Raw genomic sequence first — 23,915 nt, 5'->3', positions numbered from 1 at the left:
CCTGCGTCGGCAGCATTGGGACACCACAGACAGCCACACACAGCACGGCCAGGTGCCCCGGGGTAGGGTGAAGCTTCGCCAGGCCTTTTTAAGGCTTGCTGCTGTCGCCACCACTTCGGGGGCACGCCAGCCACCCAAAACCAGCATTAGGTGGGGAAACTAGGGAGACCAGGACGCATCGGCAATGAGCTGCACGCCAGGTCTAGGGATCCAGCGACGGTGCTGATCAGGGTCTGACCTTAGGGTGACGAAGGGAACAGCCCCTGTGAGGGATACCCGGGGCGGTTGATGTACAAGCGACCCTCAGACAGGCATAGCCCCGGGAGAAACCCGGGGCGGCATGGTGCGTTCGAAGTGTTGATCAATGTGTCCTGCAATTCACACTAATTCTTGCAGCTAGCTGCGTTCTTCATCGACGCACGAGCCGAGTGATCCACTGGCAAGAGTCACAGGCAACTTTTTTTTGTTCCAGACGTTGGCCTGACCCTGCAGAAGAGGCTGGGGGAGGAAGCGCTGCCTGTGCGACAGCCCAGCACCCAGTCTAGCTCAGCCGAGACCATTGTGGTTTAAAACAAAATAAAAAAAATAATTAAAAAAGGGGGAGCAAATCCAGGCGCTCAGCCTGGGAAGCCTGACCGCCACCTGCAGCAGCACAGCGCTTCCCATGGGGATGGAGGCAGGCCGCTACGCCACCTGCCCACCTGGCACGATCCACTCATCCTTCCCCGACCCCTTCCGCTTCCCTTTTGGGGGTGGGGGCGGTTGGGGGAGGGACAGCATCGGGAGACGGACGGCGAGGCGGGCCAGAGACAGCACAGACAGGAGTCGGGTGGGACCGATTAGAGTCTTCAAACCCCAGCCCGGCCGCATAGGCCCCAGCTCCAGGAACCTGGCCATCGCTCGCCCACAGATGTGGGCGGCTGGAATCTTGGCACCCGCCCGTCGAGTAAGTCTGCTGCACCATGGCTCAGGGCTCATGCCTGGTGTGCCAGGACCCTGTCTGCGTGGGGAGGCACCCCTCGAAAGCAGTCAGGTTTCCCTCGGCTCCTGGCTGCCCACACTCGGGGCTTCCCTGTTGATCGGAGTGTGCCGACCAATGCCCACCCGGTGGGAGGTCAGAGAGAGGAGTGCGCACCCCCAGCCAGCGCAGAGGCGGGCTCAGTGATGAGAGGGGGCCACGCGGGGCTCCCTTTCCGCTGCGTGTTTGGAAACATCCCCAGCAGGTTAACCCAACGCTGTCAGGCATCCCCGTCCATCTGCTGGGTCACAGACCCCCCTCCAGTGGAAGGGAATCCCCGCTCCCTGGCTGACAATGCACACTGGACCGCTCTGCGAGAGGTGCCCTGGGCTGTGGGTGTGTGCGTCTGGGGTGCAAACGAGGTCAGGCCTGCGGCTCTCCCTTCCGCTGCCAATGATCATTCATGTCCCCACTCACAAGCAGATACCCCAGCCCTACATGTCCCAATTCACACTCAAATGCCCCATTTCTCCTTCCAAACACACTTTGCAGATTCAAATGCCACCATCCAAACCCACACAGACACCAACATCCGTCCCTCCATACCCACCCAAGATGCTCCACCCCTCAGAGCCACACCCATATGCTTCACCTCTACCTCCAGACTCACACTCGGATGGCGACATCCGCCCTCTCTCTATAACCACACCCGATTACCCTATTCCTTCAACACACACATGCTCCCACCCCTCCAATAAACCAGCATCCTTCTCGCCAGACATACATACCCCATCCCTCCATTCACACAAAGATGCCCCCTCCCTTTCCACCAGAGTGCGCCAGCCTTGACCCACGTGCTCCATCATTCCCTGACATGCCCCCATCATATGCCCCGTCTCTCCATTCCAAATCACCAATGCCCCCTTCCGATGCAGACTCCACCAAGATGCACAATCCCTTCCTCAAGACCTATACTATAATGCCCCATTCTCCCTCCACACAGAAAGATGTCCCTATCCCTCCTCCGACCAATGAGCCCCCATCCCTCCAGACCCACATCAATGGGCCCCATCCCTCCCTCCAGATCCACACCCATGTGCACTATCCCTTCCTCTCAGACCCACACCAAGATGCCCCATCCCTCCCTCTCAGACCCACACCAAGATGCCACCATGCCTCTAGACCCACACTAGAGTGCCCCCATCCCTCCATTCCAGAGCCCACCCAGATGCCACCAAACCTCCATGCCAGACCCCATCATGATGCCACCAATCCCCCCCTCGAGAGCCATACCATGATGCCTCATCCTTCCACCACACAGGAAGAAGCCCCCATTCTGCCCTCCAGACTCAAACCAAGATATCCATCTCCACACACCAAGATAACAGCCTTCAGACCCAGACAAATTTGCCCCATCTGCCTCTCCAGACCAATGTTCCCCATCCCTCCCAGACCCACACCAAGATGCTGCCATCCCAACCAACACCTAGATGACCCATGCCAACCCCCAGAACAGATGCCCCATACCTCTTCCAAACCAACACTAATGTGCTCTCGTCCACTGCAGAACCCCCGCAAGATACCATCAGTCCCTCCAATAAGCAAGATACCCGCATTGTGCGCCCCAGACCCACACCTAGACGGTCCATCCCTTCAGACTCACACCACGCCCCTATAGCTCCTCCCAGACCCATACCAATGTGCCCCGCCCCCACATCAAACCCACACCAATGTGCCCCATTCCCACCCTCCAGATGCACATAGATGTCCCCATCCCACCCACACCAGGATGCCCCACCCTCCAGACCAACAGATGCCCCCTAACTGCTCAGACCGACACCAATGTGCCCCATCCATTGCAGACCAGCCCAGGATGCTACCATCCCTCCATGCACAGCAAGATGCCCCCATCCTGCCCTCCAGACCCACACCTAGACTAACCATCCCTCCTCCCAGATGCAAAATGTGCTCCCATTCCTCCCCCAGACAAAGACCAATGTCCCCATCACCTCCAGACCCACAATGATGTCCCCATCCAACCCAAACCAGGATGCTCCATCCCTCCCTGCAGACCCACACCAATGTGCCTCCATCCACTCCCTTCAGAGCCGCACCAAGATGCCCCATCCCACCCTCCAGATACACACAGATGTCCCCATCCCACCTACACCAGGATGCCCCAATCCACTCCCAGACCAACAGATGCCCCATACCTATTCCAGACCGACACCAATGTGCCACCATGCATTGCAGACCCCACCAAGATCCCACCATCCACACAGCAAGATGCCCCCATGGCGCCATCCAGACACACACCTAGATGAACCAACCCTCCCCCACACACAACACTGCCCCCATCCCTCCCATCAAACCCACACCAATGTGCCCCATCCCCTTCCTCAGGACCCACACCAATGCGCCCCATCCCTCCCCCAGACCCACACCACTATGTTCCTATCCCTCTAACCAGACCCAAACCAATGTGCCCCCTTCCTCCAGACCCACACCAATGTGCCCCATCCCAGCAGACCCACACCAGCGTGCCTCTATCCAACCATTCAGACACCACCAAGATGACCAATACCTCCCTCTAGACCAATATCATAATGCCACATCCTCCCTCCACATAGCAAGATGCCCATGTGCCGCTCCCGAATCACATGCAGATAGAGTGGGTTGGCTGGGGCTAAAACCACCCATCCTAATATGCCCCCATGCCTCCACACACCAATGTGCCCCATCCCGTCCTTTCAGACCCACACCAATATGCCACCATCCCTCCCCAGACCAATGTCCCTGTCCCTCCCATTAAACCCATACCAATGTGCCCCCAGACCGACACCAATGTGCCCCTATCCATTACAGACCCCACCAAGATGCCACCATCCCTCCATACACACAGCAAGATGCCCCATCCCACCCTCCAGACCCACACCTAGATGAACCATCCCTCCCCCATTCCCACAATGTGCCCCATCCCCTCCCTCCAGTGCCACACCAAGATGCCACATCCCACCCTCCAGACCCATATCTCTCCCTTCCGAAACACACCCATGTGGCCCCATCCCTCCACCAGACACACCAATGTGCCCCATCCCCTCCCTCCAGAGCCACACCAAGATGCCCCATCCCACCCTCCCAACCCACACCGAGATGACTGATGCGACTCTCCAGACCCACTGTGCCCCATCTCTCCCTCCAGACCCACACCAATGTACCCCAACCCTCACCAGTGTCCATATCCATCCCTGAGACCCACACCACTATGTTCCTATGCCTCCCTCCAGACCCACACCAATGTGCCCCATCCCACCAGACCCACACCACCAAGATGGCCAATGCCTCACTCTAGACCAATAACATAATGCCATATCCTCCCTCCACACAGCAAGATGCCCCTTCCCCTTGCAACAATGCCCATGTGCCACTCCCGAATCACGCGCAGATAGAGGGGGTTAGCTGGGGATAAAACCACCCATCCTAATATGCCCCCAGACCAACACCAATCCCACCGAGATGCCCCCATCCCTCCATCCACACAGCAAGATTCCCTCATCCCTCTCCAGACCCAAGCCTAGATGAGCCATCCCTCCCCCAGTCCCACAATGTGCCACCATCCCTCCCCCATATACACCAAGGTGCCCCCATCCCGAGCCACACCAAGATGCCCCATCCCACCCTCTCAAACCCACACCAAGATGACCCATGCTACCCTCCAGAGCCACTGTGCCCCATCGCTCGCTCCAGAAACACACCCATGCGCCCCATCCCTCCACCCAGTCCCACACCAATGCACCCCCATCCCTCCCATCAAACCCACACCAATGTGCCCTCACCACCTCCCTCCAGAGCCACACCAAGATGCCCCATCCTACCCTCCCAACAAACACCTGAATGACCCATGCATCTCTCCCTCCAGATGCGCACATGTCCCCCATCCCTCCCCCAGACCCACACCAATGTACCCCAACCCCACACCCCTATGTTCCTATCCCTCCTTCCAGACCAACACCAATGTGCCCCCTTCCTCCAGACCCACACCAGCGTGCCCCTACCTAACCATTCAGACACCACCAAGATGCCCCATCCCACCCTCTAGGCTAGACCAATGCCATAATGCCCCATCCGCCCGCCACAGCGCATGATGCCCCTTCCCCCCTGCAACAGATGCTTGTGTGCCCCAGCCAACCCCCTCTAAACCACCCATTCTAAACACACCCTCATGAAACATTAAATTACTCTATTAGCCCCCTTTGATCAGTTAAACACCACCATCCACCGTCTCCCTGTTCCTTTTCTCAACCCTCCACACCTTTCATGTTGAAAGGCTGAACATGACTTTTAAAGTAAAAGTAATTTCCCGCTCCCCTATCGAAATCTGGTATCTTTCAGGAACAGTCACGGTATCCCAAAGAAAACGCAAATTGTATTTGCAGGAAGCCTAGAGCACATGGATCGCTGCTGTTCCTGCAGCCAAGAGCACATGGATTGCTGCTGTTCCTGCAGCCAAGAGCACACGGATTGCTGCTGTTCCTGCAGCCAAGAGCACACGGATTGCTGCTGTTCCTGCAGCCTGGCAGCCAGAGCCTTTCCACTCAGACAGACAAGACTTTGTCCGACGCTACAGAGTCTCATAGAAATATTCCCGATAGCCCGGTTGCACTTGAACTTGCAGCCACAGCCTTCCCGCTTCTCACTCGACCCCACTCACTGAAAGTGCTCCGGAACAGCTTCATTGCTGCAGAAATCTTCTTCTTAATTATCGGAGCCGAGGGCGGACCCACGCAGGCGCTTCCCCATCCTATAGGATGATGTGCACCGTACCCGCTAATTATTATTTAGCTCCATTTAAACTCACAACTCCTCCCACCTCCCCGTCTTCCTCACAAAATCCAACATCACACTACTCCTCCTGCCTCTCTCCCCATCACCTCCCAGCAAAGCCCTCCCGCTCAGCTGAGCCTCACCCAACGCAGTCAACCGAACCCTCATCAATTCTCTCTCTGCAACATGTCTCTCACACCTAATCAAAAAATGTCCCACCGTTTCAGGCACCCCACACACCGCAGTCCCTTGATTCACGCTTCCCTATTCGAAATAGACAGTCATTCAGCCCCACATGCCCTATCCTCAACCGATTCAGCATCACTTCCTCCTCCATTCTGAACTCCCTGCATCCACCTTCACCGACACTTTCCCACGAACACCGAACATCCACCTGCCCTTCACCCCACTCACCCACCTCTCCTGCCACTCATCCAGGACCCGTCTCACCATCACAGCCTTCACCTCATCCACACTCAAAGGCAACCTCACATCAACCGCTCCCCTCCTCATACCCTCACCCGCTGCCAGATCCACCAACTCATTTCCCAAAATGCCACTGTGACTGGGAACCCACGCCAACTCCAAATCCATTCCCCCGCGCACACACCGATCAATCTTCACCCTAATGTCCAAAATCACATCCTTCCTATCACCATCCCCTGCCACAATCGCCTGCAACCCACTCAATGAATCCGAGAACACCACCACTTTCTCATACCCCAACTCACACACCCTATCAATCGCCAATGCAATCGCCACCAACTCAGCCGTACAAATAGACACATCATTCGTCAGTCGTCCTACTTTATACTCCCCAATGCTTTCTAGATAATACGCCTTTCCCACTCTCCCAGACACAGGATCCTTTGAACCATCCATAAACACCTTGTATCCTTCCTTTCCTGCCACATACTCCTGACCCAAAGCTTTGATCTCACCCCGCATACCTCTCTTCTTCGACACTACATTCGCCAACTCCAAACACACCTTTGGAGATCTCATCATTCACCTCGGCCTTCTCTCCAAATCCGTATCTGTCACCACCCACACCCCACTGCACTCCCTTCTCCCACATGTGAAACCCAAAAGTGCCCCCCTTCCTCCTCCACCGTTCCCTGTAATAGTCAAACCTCCAATTATACTTCAAACATTCACGCACCGGATGAGCCACACTCTTCGCACTGCACTTCACCCATCATCTCATATTTAACGCATCCCTCCTCAACCCCAATGGCATCTCCCCCACAAGCACCTGAACCACATTCCCTGGAGAGGACCTCATCACACCCTCAATGCCCTCGCCTGTACCCTATCCAACCGCAACTTCTGACTCGACGTATAACCCACTGACACCTGACACCCAAAATCCATCACACTCAAAATCAACCCCTTATTCAACATTCGTAAACACTTCTGTTGCGCACCCCATTCTTTCCCAGTCACCGCCCGCAACAAATTCAGCCTGCGTTTACACTTATCCACCACACCATCCACTTGCACATTCCAATTCAACTTTCTATCCAGAATCACCCCCAAGTACCGAAACTCTTCCACGCTCTTCACCCTCACACCTTTCAAAACCAAATTCAACTCCTGCTGCACTCTTCTCTTTGAAAACACCATACTCACACTTTTATCCACAGACACCGAGAAGCCCCATTTCCCACACCACTCCTCCATGCGTACTATCGCAGCTTGCAACCATCTCTGCACCAACAACATGCTTCAGAAATCACACGGATGACATCAGAGGCCACATGAAGAAGCGGGGGCGGGCCGTTGCTATGGTCTTCTTCTTAATTATCGAACGTGTGGGCGGACCCACGCAGGCACTTCCCCATCCTAAAGGATGATGTGCACCAACCCCACCCCCAATCCAACACCACCAGCCTCCCCACCGCAAACACACACCCCCCACCACTCAAAACACCACCCAGCGAACCCCGGAGACAGGCACGCAGACCCGCGAGACCCCAGCCCATACGCCTACACATGCGCTTCAGGCGAGGCACCGCGCGCCGCCATCCACCCACCGCGACCAACCCGAGCGACACCCACACTTCCACACGAACCTCCAGCCACCAAACCACAAACAACCACTACTCCCAATTCAACACCAGCCACCCGCCACCCTACCGCAAACAACCACACCCCACCAATCCAGACCAACAGTCACAACACCCCAAACTCTCACCACCCAGCGAGCCCGGAGACCAGCGCGCAGACCCGCAAGACCCCAGCCCGTACGCCTACACATGCGCTTCAGGCGAGGCACCGCGCGCTGCCGCCCACCCACCGCGACCAACCCGTGCGACACCCACACGAAACTCCAGCTACCAAACCACAAACAACCACTACCCCCAATTCAACACCACCAGCCACCCACCAAACAACCACACCCAACCAATCCACACCAACAGCTACCTATACCGCAAACACCCCCCACCAACTCGCACCCGTCCCCAGCTCCGCCAACTACCCGCCACTTCCAAACGCATCCGCCACCCGCGCAACACATCGCAACAGCCCAACCACATTCCCGAAACATGCCGGCCGCACTTCAGCATCTAGTCCCCATTCCTCTACGAGACAAGTCAACCCATCACTCCATCCCGAACATGCTGCCCTCACTCCAATGTCCGTCCTACTGGCCCTCGTGAGCAAGCATAGCGCAGCTCAGATTCGTGACCCTCCGGTTCCCTCCACTTCCCGTGAGACGAAGCTGCGCATACCGCGCGTGCGACGCTGCTCCGGCGCCACCGGACCGTTGCTATGGTCGTTTCTCGGATGGGAACTAGTCGGTAGCACGTAGCAGAAGTCACGTGAAGAAGAGGGGGCGGGCCGTTGCTATGCCACTTTTCTCAGATGGGAACTAGTCGCTATTCGCCGTAGGCCAGAGTTAATCTTTCTTCTATTTCGCAGCTTCTCCAAGTCGAAAACGAGATTATATACGTCATTTGGCCTGTGTCACGTGCAGGGGGTGGAAACGGCGTCACAGTGGACGCTGGCTGAGTGGCTGAACCTGAACGTCAAGACGCTCGTTGTTGTTACACTGCGGGTAATTGTGTTGCGGAACTGGGAGAAATTGCAGCTACGGCCAGAGTGATCGGTGCGTGGCCTTGCTCAACTTGGGCACATTTGGGAGCCTGGTAAGTGAAAGGCTCCCGCGCGTAATCTGACATTTGCCTAATGTGTGGTTGCTGATCTGCAGTTAACTAGGTAAAGAGCTCCACAACTCTCCCATTCTCAAACGCCCTCTTTTTAAGTCTCTATTCCCGGTTGCCCCTCTTCCCTGATTTTTCTAGTTGTCCTTTAATGTCTTCATTTCGAGATAATTGCCAGGGTAGTGAAGCTAAGGAGGCCCGAGCACCTGTCACGGCGTACAATTGAAGCGTCGTAACACGCCTCGCCTTAACCGCCCACGAACATTTAGATCTTTCCTAAAATGCAAACACTTATCAAGGCGCTCAGTGGCTGAGTAAAAACACACACTGGACCGAAGCTTTTTCGGTGGAGCATGGATCCAGGGACGACCGAGCGGATGACCGGGATGGTCGTGTAGGTATCGCCTGCGTGTTTTACTTGTGATGGGCACGTTTATTCTGACCCTCGTTTGGTCTATTCCTACCATTTGGTGGTGAATTGGTGATTAGGAATCTGCAGTGGATGGGTTAAGGTGGTGTTTTCAAGTAGAGGATGGTATCTGTTGCTGCGGTATTTATGCGTGTAGATCCAAATGGCCCAGGTAAGCCGCCTCTGTGTGCTTTAAGGGCTGTGTCAGACTCTTCATGGGGTGGGTTTCTGTGGCAGTTCAGTTTATGCATACATGGCATGTGCTTAGAGGTTGTGGTAAATGGTGTTTCGTGTGCAGGGTTTCATTGTTATGGTTTTGTGAAGAGATGAGTAATTGGTTGGGACCCTAAAAGGTTATTTGGTTGCTCTAGATTCAGAGGGCCAAACCAGAATGTCCCCTCTCCCAGCATGATCTTGTATCCTTATTTTTGGGGATTTAGACTTGCAGCAAGACTACACCCATGATAGGACCCATATGGCCTGTGCCTAATTAGTAGCTAAATGTTTGTTTTGGGTTGATTTTCTTGTTAATCCTCTGTTTTACGCATACGCTTTGCGAGGGCGCAAGTCGGGGGACCACGCAGGTGGGTGGCGCCCACCACTTTTGAAAAGTCTAACTCAACCCCCTGTATGTTTACGTTTTTAAAAACGTAAACAACAATTTGCTTCACAATCCAAATGTAAGCAGTGCCACGGCCAGGAATCGAACTTAAATTTGCAGCTGGAAGGTGAAAAACACTTAGCCACAAGACCAAACCTATCATTGATCACAACAACGTTGTGCATTGCCATCCTGCTATAAATTACGCTTTTGTAATAAAAAAAACTACGATCTAAAAGGTGTGTAGCTTTTATAATTGGCCAGCAATGTAATAAGAATACTTGTTGGTTTGTGCGCTTACTTCAATTGGGCAAGACAAGTTGAATGACATTTGTGAAGATCTGTTCAGTTTCTGTGCTGTCACTTCCCGATGCCTGCACCAGATACTCTCCCTCCCTCAACAACTTTCTTTTAGGACTCGAGCCCTGCACTTTGCACAAAAAATGTGTTTTGTATTTTATTTTTAGTCCAAGATATACCATCGTGACACCTTTAACCAAAAATTAACACTAGCATTGTTTTCTTCCAGTATCCGAACCAACATGCGTTTTGCCCATGAAGGCTTTTTCAAGGTATAAAGTAGTTTCATTGGACACAAAATGTATCTGTCTTGAAAACATGTGGACAGGCCTCAAAATTTGCTCTAGCCATTTGCTAGTAATTGACTCTTGCAGGAAATGGCATGCTTTGGTATGTGGAGAACTAAAGTGGCGAGTAACCATTTAGTTCTGGCTATTGGCTTGCAACTTGAACATTTTACACCTGTATGGTTACATTTTCCTCATTTTGAAGGATTGTTTTTGTGATGTTGAGTATCAAGGTAGTGATGCTACTGAAACACTGTGATTGTCCTGTTGTTCAACAATTAGAAATGGTCATCACTGTTCTTCTTTTGGACTTGTGTGTAATTTTAGTATTTTTTTTTTCTTGTCTGGTTTCTGCGTTCCCAGATTAACGAGTGGTATAGTTTGTAGTGGTTGATGCAACCGAGTGGTTCCACTGTGTATTGTGTCCTATGCACAGTGCTCTGTGGCTCTCCAGCTAGGATCAATCTCACATCCCATACACGTTTCTTCCACAAAGGCATACAGAGCTTTGTGTAAGACCAATGCAAAATGGTAATCGTGCCTCAAAATTTTCACTAGCCATTGGCCAGTAAGACATTGTTTTGTGGGTTCTTTATGTCTTGCTACTTCAGCTTAATATTTTGTAGTCTTACCAGTAGCACTCCCTGTTGTATGCCGGTTTTCATCAACTCTTATGTACTCTGTGTAATGACTCCTACTACTTCCTTTTCTTCTGTAGATTCAGACCTACAGCCAAAAAATGAATCTGACCCGTTAGTGTAGAACACACTTGCTCGTCATGGACGTGTACATCTTGTAGATTTCAAATGGCTGATTACTCATACACCCTTTGGTCCTGATCTACACATGGCATGCCTCCGTCGTGTTATTTCAGTGTTATGCAAATTGTTAAACCCATGACAAACTTTGATTATATAATGCCGCCAGAAGGCTGCATTCCATGTGTATAATAAATAATAAAAATTAATTAATAATTATGACAAGACATTTTATTGTCTTACATCGAGCAAGGAATGTGTAATAACGAGGCAGGAGGGAAAGGTAAGTGCAGATAAAAGTTTGTTACAGGCCCGCACAGAGCTCTCCACCAACACCGACCCAACCGCCGCTCCTCTGCCTCGCTCCCACGGTAGATGGAAAGTAAACATGGACACGAGGCGTGAGGGCATAACATTCTATTTTGTAAAATATGAAAACTACATCACTACATACCCCCCCCCCCCCTTATCAAGGAAAACAAAGAAATAATTCATAACGATTACAGGAAAACAAAAATAAACTATATACATGACCCAGGAAAAATAATAACATGCCAACTCAATGCCCAAAGTCTCCCAGCCACAATGGTTTTCTAGTTACTCTTCCTTTTGTGGTTACACTCATTGCATAAACTCGCCTCCTCATTCACATCATCCCGCACAACATTTTGGGGGCCATCAGTAGAATTCAGTGCTCTTGGTATCATCCCTTGGTCGCTCTTTCATACCAATTCCATGCACATCGTTAGCTTTCGCCAGCCTCCCTTTCAACCGCACTTCACCTCCCTCTAGAACCACCACTCCACTCCTGACAGCAGATATTTTCTTTGGTCCTAGGAATTTACTCTCAATGCATTTTTCCACAAACCGGGGGTTCCTTATAACGACTTCCTCACCCACACTTCATTCCCTTACCTTCACATTTTTCCTAGAGTCTTAAAGTGCTCTTCATTTTTGACTTGCCCTCCTTCTATTCTCATTCTCTTTCCTATCATCATCAACTGCCTTTGCCATTCCAAGCCATCCTGGGCAGAGTTTGGTGCCAGGTTCTCTCCCTTTGAGAGACACAAATGGAGCAATTCCTGTTATAGAATGTGAAGTTGTTACATAGCTCCACGTAACATGTTTTAATACCTCCCTCCATGGTTGCCTCATACGCAACGCCATCTGGATTCCTCCCTTCAAGTACCTGTTCACTCTTTCTACTAGACTGTTCGCTCTGGGATGGTATAATGCTGTTCTTGTGTGCTTTATACCATAGCTCGCCAAAAATGTCTTCATTCTTGTTGACACAAATTGCACTCCATTGTCCGACACAAGCTTAGATGGAACCCCCTCTTTCATAAACACGTCCTCCAGAAACTGAATTAAGTCATTCGTAGTCACCTCTCTCACGGATTCCCATTCTATCTATTTCGAAAGGTAATCTACTAATACCTGCAGATATTTGAAACCACCTCCTAATCCTGTAATGGGGCCCATTATATCTACCGCCAATTTCACCCACGGCTGACCTGGGATGGTGTGGGGAATCAGCGGTGTTTCACGTACTACCTTGCACTTATCACTGGACTGACACATCATACACACTTTCACTTTCATTTCTGTCATTTGATCTATGCCCAGCCACCAATAGGTTTGCCTTAGCTTCCTCTTCATCGCTCCTTCACCTGGATGGCCTTGGTGTGTCAACTCTACTAATGTCGTTCTAGTTACCTCTGGCGGTACACAAAACTGTCCTCTCCATAATTTACCATTCACTAAATATAGCTCCTCTTTGACTTCCCACCATATCGAAAAGTTTTGTCCATATCCTTCTTTTCTGGCCACCCTTCCACTGTCCAAAGATTTGTCATTTTCATGGTCTCATCCTTCTGCTGTTCCTGCAACCACATTTTCTGTGTTACTGCACATTCTACCTCCGCTACCACCTCTTCATCCAAAACATCCTCGACCCCTTCCTCTTTCTCTACAGGAATTCTAGATAAGTAATCTGCCACTACGTTCTTCTGTCCAGGCAGGTAACTCACTTCAAAGTTGTACATCTGCAACCCTAAGCCCCTCCTGTTGATCCTTGGCGATCCCATCCCCCACCTGGAACTCTCAGACATTTGTTCTGCCTTTTGAACCATGGGCTTGTGGTCGGACCTTACCACAAATGTTCTCCCACACAAGAAATACTTAGTGTTGAATAGCCCAAAACATCGCTAGTGCTGTCCTTTCAATGACTGACTAGTTAATCTCAGCACCTTTCAGGGGCTGCGAAGCAAACAGTTACTCTCTCTACATTTCCTCTGCCATATTGTAACAAGGTTGCACCTAGATCAATACCAATTGCGTCCACTACCAAAACACACTTTTCATATGGCAGAAACCTCCCAATTCAGGGCGCATACATTATCGCTTTAACCTTATCGAAAGCCCCTTCACACCCCGTGCGCCATTCGAACTTCACCCTTTTACTAAGTAGGACTCTTAGAGGTGTTGACAGATTAGCAAAGTCTCTGACAAATTTGTGATAATATTCTGCAAGCCCTAGGAACGATCTTACTTATTCACTTGTGTACGAGCGCCATATAAATAAAATATCAATCAATCAATTCCTTATTTTCCTGTCAGGGTGCATTCTTGATTGCATCTACCAAACTTTCTTTAGGTTTCACACCATTTTTGTCTACCACTTGCCCCAGAAATTCCACACTCTCTACTTTATTTTGCATTTACTACTCCTCACAGTGAGCCCAGCTTCATCCAACCTTCCTAACACTTCTGAATGAGTCACATCATGTTCCTTTTCTGAGTTAGCATGTACCAAAATATCATCTTGGTAGATACATTTTTCACCCACTAACGCAGTCTCCATTACTCTTTGAAATACGGCGGCCGCTGATGCCAGCCCAAACAGCATTCTGCAATACTTAAATGTCCCCAGTGGTGGTATAAATGCAGTCGAACCCTGGCTTTCTTCAAGTAATGGCACCTGGTGTATTGCCTGGGATAAATCTATTACAGAAAATATGCTGGCCCCTTCGAGAGTTGTCAGCTTCTCTCTGATGTTAGGGAGAGGGTGCCTTTCAACCACGTTTGTTCAGATCTCTTAGATCTACACATAGTCTGATTTCACCGTTGGACTTTGCCGCTACAACCACTGGTGAGAGCCATTCAGAGCTGTCTATTCTCTCAATGATGCCTCCTTGCAACAATTTTTGTATTTCCTGTTTGCCCGTTTCATACAAATGGTGCGGTACTGGCCTGTCTTTATGTACCTTTTGGTACTGCCCCTTTCTTGAGTATGATTTCATGCTGAAACCCTTTTAGCATCCCCAATTCTTCTGAAAATACTTTGGGATACTCCTGCGCCCATTTATCCTTTACTTCAGCAACAGATATGGGGTACTCTGCATTGGCCTGTATTCTTATGCCTAATTTCCTCTGTTCCGCCCACCCTAATAGGGAGGACCCTTCCTGTGTTACATACACCTCAGCCTCACAACTGCGACCTTTGTACTTAATGGAAGCTTGAAACTTTCCCGGCACCATATCTTAACATTTCCATAGGCTTAAGGTTCAATCATATGTTCTTCTAATTGCTCAACCTTTACTTGTACACATCCTTCAAAAGTCTTTCTTGATATGAGGGTCCACGGTGAACAACTATCTACCTTCATGGTCACAACCCTGCCTTCGATTAAGAACACGTCTGTTGGTCCTTTCCCTCTGGGATACAGCTCTGCAACTTCCAGTGCATGTTTGCCTTGGGAATGGACAACAAGACTCTCCTCTGGTTCAGGTACTCCCACTTCTACGTTGTTAACTTACCCAGCCTCCTTACAGACTCTTGCAAAATGTCCTCTTTTCTTTTCTTACATTTCAAACAATTGATGTTCCTTGCTGGGCAAACCATACTTGAGGCGATATGACGGTTGCTGCCACATTTGTAGAACTTGATCTCTTTAAAGACATTTGGCTTCCTCGAGTTAGAGTTCCTTACTGCTGCTACTTCACTTCCCGAATTGTCAGCTCTCATGTTCAACATATATTTGCTTGTCTGCTCCATACTCCGTGCCATTTCCACTGCCGCCTCCAGCTGCAGGTCACTAGATAACAGCCTCTCTTGAGGCTACTGGTACAGCAAACTAATTGGTCTCGTATGAGTGAGTCAGTGAGCGGGCCAAAATCACAGGAGGACTAAGGTCCTCAGAACAGCCACGAAGTTCTCGACTGGCTCTTGGGATTCTTGCACTCTCTTGAAAAATGTGTCTCTCTCGAACGTAGTGTTCTTTTTAGGCTCAAAGTGAATTTTCAGTTTTCTTCCAGCTATGTTATATGCGTCCATTTCACGTTGACCCTCTTGCGGTGGCTCAGGTAACCCATCGTACACACTGCGGCCTTCAGCACCCAAGTTGTGCAAGAAAATGGCCTCCTTTCTTGCCGGAGCAAACTTCTCCCCTCCTATTGCAACAAGATAAGTGTCGAACCGTTTTTTCCACCTATCCCACCTTATGATAGGTGCGCCCGCTTCTGGTAAGAATGGAGGAGGTGCCGCCATGCTTGCTGCAGCCATGTTTAAGGTGTTGGGCTGGTAGTCTGCAAGAAGAAGAATGTATTATCTAAAAAAAAAAAAAAAAAGTCTGTTGAGTATCGCCCTTAGTTTTAACAACGTGCGCACTGGATTATCTTCAATAGACTTTAGGACTATGTTATGCATTTGTCATGTTGAAAGTCTTATACTTCATACTTGCTTCCAGACTCCTTAACATGGGAGATCTTATGTATGTATTTTTTTTCCTCTCTGCTTTAAACTGTTTCCAAATGGCCAACCTGGCTTGTCAGCGCTTGGCCAATCACAAAGAAGCCTCTAGGTTTCCAGTGGTTAAATACATTGTTGTTTCTGGTTTGTGCATTTGTTGAATGCTTGATTTATTCTGGAGCTCTTAAAGAGTTGAATTGTGGATATGCCCTTTATTTTTTTTTCTTTCTGTCAGGATCAAGAGGTCTTAAAGGGTTAATCGTCCTTTAACGTAAGGGAGGATCCGCCTTCACTCCTGTCTTCCTCCCTCTACCCCGCCTCCTCGCCTCTGTATGGTGCGCTGATCAAAAGGGGGCCGGGCCAAATACTAGCATGCTTTTCACAATAGTGCCTCCCCGCGATCCTTTGCGGGGGGAGGCTGCCGTGACGCCCCAGCTGTCTGTGTGTGTGTGTTGGCGTTAGCCCGTCAGGATCCCGGGAGATCAGCTGGCCACTGAGCCCAACGGCGCGCACACATTTCTGATAAGCCGGCAGGGACTCTATCTGCATCGCTTCCTCCGGCGGCCCTGTCTTCAAGCACTTAATCCCATCCTCGTCGCCATATGTAATAACGAGGCAGGAGGGAAAGGTAAGTACAGATAACAGGCCCACACGGAGCTCTCCACCAACACCGACCCCAACCGCCGCTGCTCTGCCTCGCTCCCACGGTAGATGGAAAGTAAACATGGACGTGAGGCAGAGATGAGGCGTGGGGGCATAACATTCTATTTTGAAAAATTTGAAAACTACATCACTACAGAATGTTTATACTAAGTGGATTGAGCACTACATTGCTTAAATGGATACATATGGATTGTTGCGTCCGACGGCATTATATATCAGTTTGTCACGGGTTTATAAATGGGCACACGACGGAGGCACGCCATGTGTAGATCAGGGCCACGGGGTGTATGATTAATCGGCCATTTGAAATAATGTACAAGATGTACACGTCCTTGATGAGCCAGTGAGTCCTAGACTAAAGGGTCGGATTCATTTTTTGGCTGTAGGTCTGAATCTGCAGAAGAAAAGGAAGTACGCGTCATTACAAAAGGTACATAGAATTGATGAAAACCTGCATACAACGGGGGGTGCTACTTGTAAGCAAGGTTCTAAGCACCCCTCCGTTTTTGGCTCTAACAGTATAAGGGAAGTATGTTTTTGATACATGTTTGTATGCCTTGTCTGCTCGTACCTATATGTGAAAAGGAAGTAGTGGGGACTGCTTAACAGAGTGCAGTTTTGGGAGGAACAGTAGAGTAAGTGATACTCCTACATACATGTGTTAAGAGTGGAGCACACATTGGTACCCCCATTAGGGTTGGCTTTGCCAAAAGTTGTCCAGGAGCGTGAGCGTTTGAAAATTGTCCTATGGTCGTGAAATACTATCCAGAATTCTTTGGGGGTAAGTTCATGTTTGCTAACTATTTATTGGTTACATGCAGAAGTTTATGAGCCCAATTGGAGAATATACGGGGGTGTCGAGAACACTAGTGGTAACAGGGTTTTTATTTAATTTTATCTGTAGAACTTTTCAACTGCATGAGCGTAGAAGGGGTGCACAGTGAGGTATCCGCTTCCGCCCTGAGAAGGTTGGAGAAATTAAGGGCCACCGTATTCGAGCCTGCCTTTTCCGACTGAAACACGTGTCAACAGCATTTGTTTCATAACCGAGTGACACAACAGTATACATATGGGGTGTATGGGAATCTTGTGAATACGTGTTTGGAGGCGTGTAGGTTACAAGGCCATTTTTGAAATGTACATTGAATATTTGTCTTGCATGAGTATGCTTATTTGAAGAGATTGAATGGAGTGCGATTAATGATGGACAATTTTGAGTATCATTTTTAATGTATTTGTGCGTGAACCACTGTTGAACATTTGTGAAATTGTTTTGAAAGTTATTGAATCATTGTTTGCCATCCTCCTGCCCTCGGTCCATTGTTCTGTTTAAACCTACTGTTTTATACTATGCAATCTTCTTTACATTGGAATACATATATAATCTTTTGCAGTCAGTCATTTCGGGGATCTAAATTAAGATCAGAAAAGCAGGAGCTAAAAGCAGCTCCTGTTATCCAGCATTAACTAGTGAGCAGGAGTTACCACTGGGGAATGAGTAGCTAGCACATAGCGTTCCGCCAATGTAACTGCAATGTAACTGCCACATAAAATGCGAACTTTATTTCGGACACTTGATGCTTTAAATGTCATGTGTCCAAATGTTTATTTATAGATCGTACCAAATGCACAGGGTTCTATTTACATAGATGGGGGTTTGTCCAGGATCAGTTGGCATGAGGATCCCAAGGTAGCACCTGGCAGCTGTTGGTATCAAGCTAACCTGGCTCTTAAATTTAATTTAAAAATGTTAAATTCTTAACAGCCCAAGGGCATCGAGGCTCCCACAGGTGTCCTCTTTTGGGAAATGCATGGGGTTCCCCGTTTTCCTTGCTGGCTTCGACATCCTAGGCCCAAATCTGTAGGTTGCCCACATGAACAAAATGTGCTGTGCTTTAAGGCTTGGGGTTACCAGTGGGTTAGCCTTTTCCTTTTGCGTCCAGGTAGGTGCACCCACACATGTGAGGTACCGTTAGTCGGGACACCTGTGGGAATGCAGGAAGGTATGACGTGTTGGCGATGTATTTCGGTGAGCGGACAGAGGGAAATATCTCTGAAACTGGCTGGAAATGAACACATTTTCGCTCTGGCTACCTCCCCGAAGGGAAAAGCTGTAATGCAGCCCAGCCGCAACTCCAGGACGGTTGGAGGTGATGTCCGCGGCCTTGGACATCCATATACCATTTGGGTGTACCGTCCCCTAAGCACAGCTCCAGGGAGCCTCCGGCAGGTTCCCCATTCCTCTCCGGAGGTGACACCTGTAACGTAGCACAGCCAGAGGTGCAGCCTGGGTTTGCAGACGGACAACCCACATGGGAGAAATCTGCGCCCTGTGAAACGCCAATGTTCTGTTGACATGGGGGGAATTTGTGGCCTGCCCCTGCAATTGTCTCCCAGCCCACCGAAATATCTGCCCAGACGGCCCATTCACACCCACACCAACAATCCAGCCCCAGTATCACCCACCCCACTTACAGTGGGCCCTAACCATAGAATAAAAAAGTACTCTCATAACGTTGCAGCTGCTCGCGTAGAAAAAGCTGTAAACGAACGTGTTGCCTACGATCACCCCAGCAAACACATCTACACTCATACTTTCCAATCATGCCCCCCCTTACAAATCATGCCCCCACTTGCAAGCCATCCCTGGGGGTCTACTGAACCTCACCCCTCCCCCTCCCCCCCCGCAGTGAACACATTTGCCCCTTCCTTCGGGCAGAAATCTGCCCCCCCACACTCCATTTGGGGTGGGGTAGAAGCCCATCCCAAATGTCGGACAGGCCCCCCCAATGAATGGGGCAGTAAGGTTTGGGCCCCCTGGGGCAGATTGGCACACCAATGTGCGCCAAGGCAAGTGTGGTAAACAAAGAAAAACATTGAAAATGGCAGGCTGCACTTTGGGGGGCTGAGGGGCACCCTAAACCGCCGGGGAACTTTGTAATGTAAAGGGGGGTGCACCTCTCCATCTCCACCCCAAATGGAGGGGCAGGCCATCTCATGTAGCGATTCCAGGGGCAGATAAGGAGGGGCCTGCCCTGGGGTCAGGTGTCCCTTCCTAGAAGCAGATATCTGCCCCCAGGGAGGGTGGCCTGACATGGCCCCCACTCCATTTTGGATGCGGGGGGCAGAGGGCCACCAGCCCTTCCCATTACAAAATTCCCCAGCACTTTGGGGTGCCCCACAGCCCCCCTAAAATGCTGTCTACCATTTTCATCTTTTTGCTTTGTTTACCTAACTCCCCTTGGTGCATATGGGCACAATGGTGCCATTCTGCCCCCAGGGTGCCCTAAACCTACTGCCCCACCCATGGGGGGGGGGTCTGTCCGACATTTTGTGGAGGCCCTCTCACACCCCACCCCAACAGATGGAGGGGGCACCTCATGCAGGCCTCCCTGGGGCTCCGTAGAACGGCTGCACAAGTTGCCCCCTCCATTTGGGTGGGGGACCACCAAAAAACGTGGAACAGGCCCCCAGGGGGTGGGGCAGTAAGGTTTGAGCACCCTGGGGGCAGATTGGCACACCAAACAAAGAAAAACTGATAGTGGTACACTACACTTTAGGGGGGGCTGAGGGGCACCCTACTCTTCTGGGGAATTTTCTAATGTAAAAATGCAAGGGGGGCATCTCAATCAACCCTCCCTGCGGGCGGATAAGAGAGGGGGGGCATCTTATGCAGCCCTCCCTGGGGTCAGATGCCCCTTCCTCAGAGCAGATAACTGCCCCCAGGGACGGCTGCATAACATGACCCCCAGTCCATTTTGGGTGGGGGGAGAAGGGACACCCCCTTTCCATAAAAAAAAATCCATGGTGGCCGAGTGGGGGGGGGGGGGGGAGCACTCCCCAAAACATCATCCATGTTTTCCCCTTATTTCTTTCTTTCTAAGGCCCATTCCCTGGGGCAAGATGGGCACCCATCTGCCCCAGGGGGGCCCTAAACTGCAGGCCCCATCCTTTGGGGGGCCTGCCCACACTTTTCTGGTGGCTCTTCTCCCCCCCCCAATTGGATGGGGGGGCACTTTATGTACTCCTGCCTGGGGGCAGAAATCTGCCCCCAGGGAGTGCTGCAAGGGGTGCCCCCCCCACTTTCCACACTGGGGGGGGGGAGGGGGGCACCACCGTTTCATTAAAAAAAAAGACCTGGTGGCTAGTGGGCCCCCATCCCCGTTTGGTTTGCTTTTTTTTTTTTTTCTTCTTCCATTTGTCCCCTTCCGTGGGGGCAGACGATCACCCATCTGCCCCCAGGGATCTCCATATCTGGGGCCCTGGAGGGGCACTCTAGTAAGCTCCCCCCGCATTGAAAAGACATCCTTTGTGGTCTAGTCGCATTGCTGGCCAGGGATCGAGTGCTGTGCGCCCGCTCCGTGACCAGCAATGCTGTCGCACTTTCCGACGACACCTGCCTCAATCTGAGGCTTGAAATACAGCCGGAGATCGCGGCAGAGCAAGGTGGAGACTCGCCTTGTGTTTTCACCGCGTCAGCCGAAAATGGTTGCCGCAGTGAGAATACTTTCACTTTCATGTCAGTGTGAATTTACACAAAACAGTGCCTAAAAGCTATCTCCTCCTTGGCAACCTGGAGGTAATCCCAAGGACGAGATCCCTCATCCTTGGCACTTAAGCGGTTAAAGATAATGGCACAAAAACTTTTTGTAATGACAGTTAAAATACATATTGGCACAAATATGGCCTAGACCACCACATCACCACGGCCCCATCATTACCATTTTCCCCAGGTCTGAGCGCATTAGGACCCTTGTCATGTGAGTCGAGACAGAGGAATGTTTCATGGGTGGTGTCACAAATCTAGGATAGACCTGAGAAATATCTCACCCCCATTGCTCTGGATACTTCAAATTGAATGTAGAATCTGTCCTGCCTGCTTGAGTCCAGTGCCATATGCAGAAGGCAGGTGAAGGATCAAGCGAAGCAACAACTCTAGTGCCAATGTGCAAATCTACACGGAGGACAGTGGGGGTGGGGGGGCAGTTTATATAGTAGCACAAAGCACTGATGGGCCAAGTGTTCATACAGTCTACAGAGCCAACGGTTTTTGTGGACATGCATCAGAAGGGCATCCAGTTCATTCCCCCCTTTTTTAATTCTTGTATGTGTAGTTCCTCATCTTTGAAATTGGTGGGAAAAATACAAATCGGGTGATCTTTAACCCAACTCTACTGATCATGGAGAAAGAGCGGTCGCAGCATCAAAGCTGCATTTACTAATGTGGCCTCACTTTCCCTATGCTTTTGTCTGCCAAACAAGGCCCCCAGACGCCACATCCCACAGTGCAAGATCCAGACTGAGCAGCACTTGCTTACTGCAGCCTTTCCAAATCGGATTGAAAAATAGCTGCAGGCCCTAAAATGGTATACTGGTATAAACAACGTGACGGTTATTATAGTTCAACTAAGCTGTTCACAGTATCTAATAGCGGTATAACGTTACACCCCTATTGTCAACTGAATCAGTTGACACTTGATGCTCTTCTCGAAGCTCTAAAATATTCTTGTTTCTTAAATCACCATAAGTGTGGGACACAAAGAATGAATGTGTCTATATTCAGACCCTCCAGAAAATTGCGGCATGAAATGGAAAATATTGCGGCACAAAAAAGAAAAAAATTGCGGCACCCAACTGCGTTTTTTGCGGCATTTTCTAACGTTGAAAAATATATCATTTAACATCTTTTTTTAGCCTAAAACCAAGTAATTGCAAGGCTTTTGTTAGTGAGGAACAAAATGTGTTCTGTCTGGCTGCGCTCTGTAGGACAGCCAGGTCGAGTCACCACAGCCTAACATTTTGGATTGTGGTGGGGGAAGGGGGATACAGCCTGATGAGCTCCAAGGAAATGGTGCTGTGCCACTACTTCCAGCAGACAAGTGGAAAGCAAATAAACAGATAGGCTTGAATTCAAAAGTGTAACCCTGGTTGAAGCCCATAGGTTTGCTTTTCGCTTGTCCTATGACCCCAGGAGAGAGGGGGAACAACTCTACACTTCTCCATGGAAGGAATCCATGAGGCCAAGACACAGGGGCAATGCAGTGGCAGTAACTGCAAGCCTATAATACCTAGCCAAACAATGAACTCTCTTGGGTGGTCATAATTCCTTGGTTATGCCACCCACACATGGTGACTAAACACACCCACAAACAGAAATGAAACATCACAACACTACCAGGGGTCAAGTCCTACAAATTAAAGTGGGGGAGGGAACTCATTAACAAATGCAATGGCATGTGATGTCATCAGAAATTTGCATATCAAGGTAAAATATGCATATTTCATTAAATTGGCTTTGCATAACCACCAAAATTGCACAGGACGAATGGCATTTGCCTTTCATAAATTTTAACACCCAATTTTGTGCGTAATTGGTGTCATACAGCCCAGCCTTGATTCAAGGCTGGGCTGCATGATACAAACGCTCGTAGCTGTATTCGTTTTCAAATTGCTTTACAATTGGTATCATGCAGCCCATGATACCAATTGTAAAGCAATTTGAAATTAATACAGCTACGAGAGTCTTCAATTGGTATCAGCCTTCAGGCTGGGCTGCATGATACCAATTGTAGACGAGCGTCAGGAAGCATTAAGTTTATGCTTTCTTTTCCGGCGCTCGACAGGAAAGTAATTTACTTTCCTGTCGAGTGCCGGGAATGAAAACAGTCCAGTGGCCTCTTTGGGTGCTCCGAGTTGGGGGCAGATGAGTGGACAGGCCAGTGCTTACCTGGCTAGCTTCACCAACTGTCAGCTCGGGCACTCAATGAGCCTTGGAGGTGCCTGGGGTCACAGCCAAATGCTGTGCATCTCCCAGGCCTGCGTGACCCTCCCCCAATCCTGGGCCTGCAACGCAGAGCCGAGGTGTTAACCCTCAAGCTGCTGCAATCAGCAGCCAGCTGTGTTCGCTCTAAATCATTAAATGAGCGCGAAAAAAGACACACTAAGCTAACGTGTCTATTTTGCGCTCATTTAATGATTTATAGCGGCAATTGCGGGAAATGGCAAATTTTGCGATTTTTTTTTTTTTTTGCAAATCGCAAAATCGCCATAAGGTGGATGGTCTGTATATTATGGAAACTGCAATAGCGCTTCTTTCGCACAAATGCCCCAGGCTCTCTCTAATGTTCTCTATTACTAAAGGTCCTCTTCGTCTAATGTCTGACATGCCCTTCCTGTTTTCCCTTTCCCCCTTTCTGCT

General features: G+C 50.0%; 1 protein-coding gene and 1 non-coding gene across 2 annotated transcripts in view; one reads left to right on the top strand and one right to left on the bottom strand.

Annotated features, from left to right (window-relative positions):
* Positions 1 to 297: 297 nt before the first annotated feature.
* On the bottom strand, positions 298 to 448 carry LOC138468701 (5.8S ribosomal RNA). The gene has a single exon (XR_011268433.1). It is a non-coding gene; the product is annotated as a 5.8S ribosomal RNA (ribosomal RNA).
* An 8,243-nt stretch (positions 449 to 8,691) lies between these two features.
* Positions 8,692 to 23,915, top strand: part of RNF146 (ring finger protein 146) — a 127,596-nt gene continuing 112,372 nt past the window's right edge. Inside the window, exon 1 of the mRNA XM_069607502.1 lies at positions 8,692 to 8,934. The gene's annotated coding sequence lies outside the window, so the exon portion shown is untranslated. The remainder of the gene's footprint in view (positions 8,935 to 23,915) is intronic.

The sequence above is a fragment of the Ambystoma mexicanum genome, chromosome 4q (assembly GCF_040938575.1).
Source record: "Ambystoma mexicanum isolate Mex_15411 chromosome 4q, UKY_AmexF1_1, whole genome shotgun sequence".
Lineage (NCBI taxonomy): Eukaryota > Metazoa > Chordata > Amphibia > Caudata > Ambystomatidae > Ambystoma > Ambystoma mexicanum.
The sequence above is the reverse complement of the archived record's forward strand: the minus strand, read 5'-3'. Positions and strand labels throughout refer to the sequence as shown.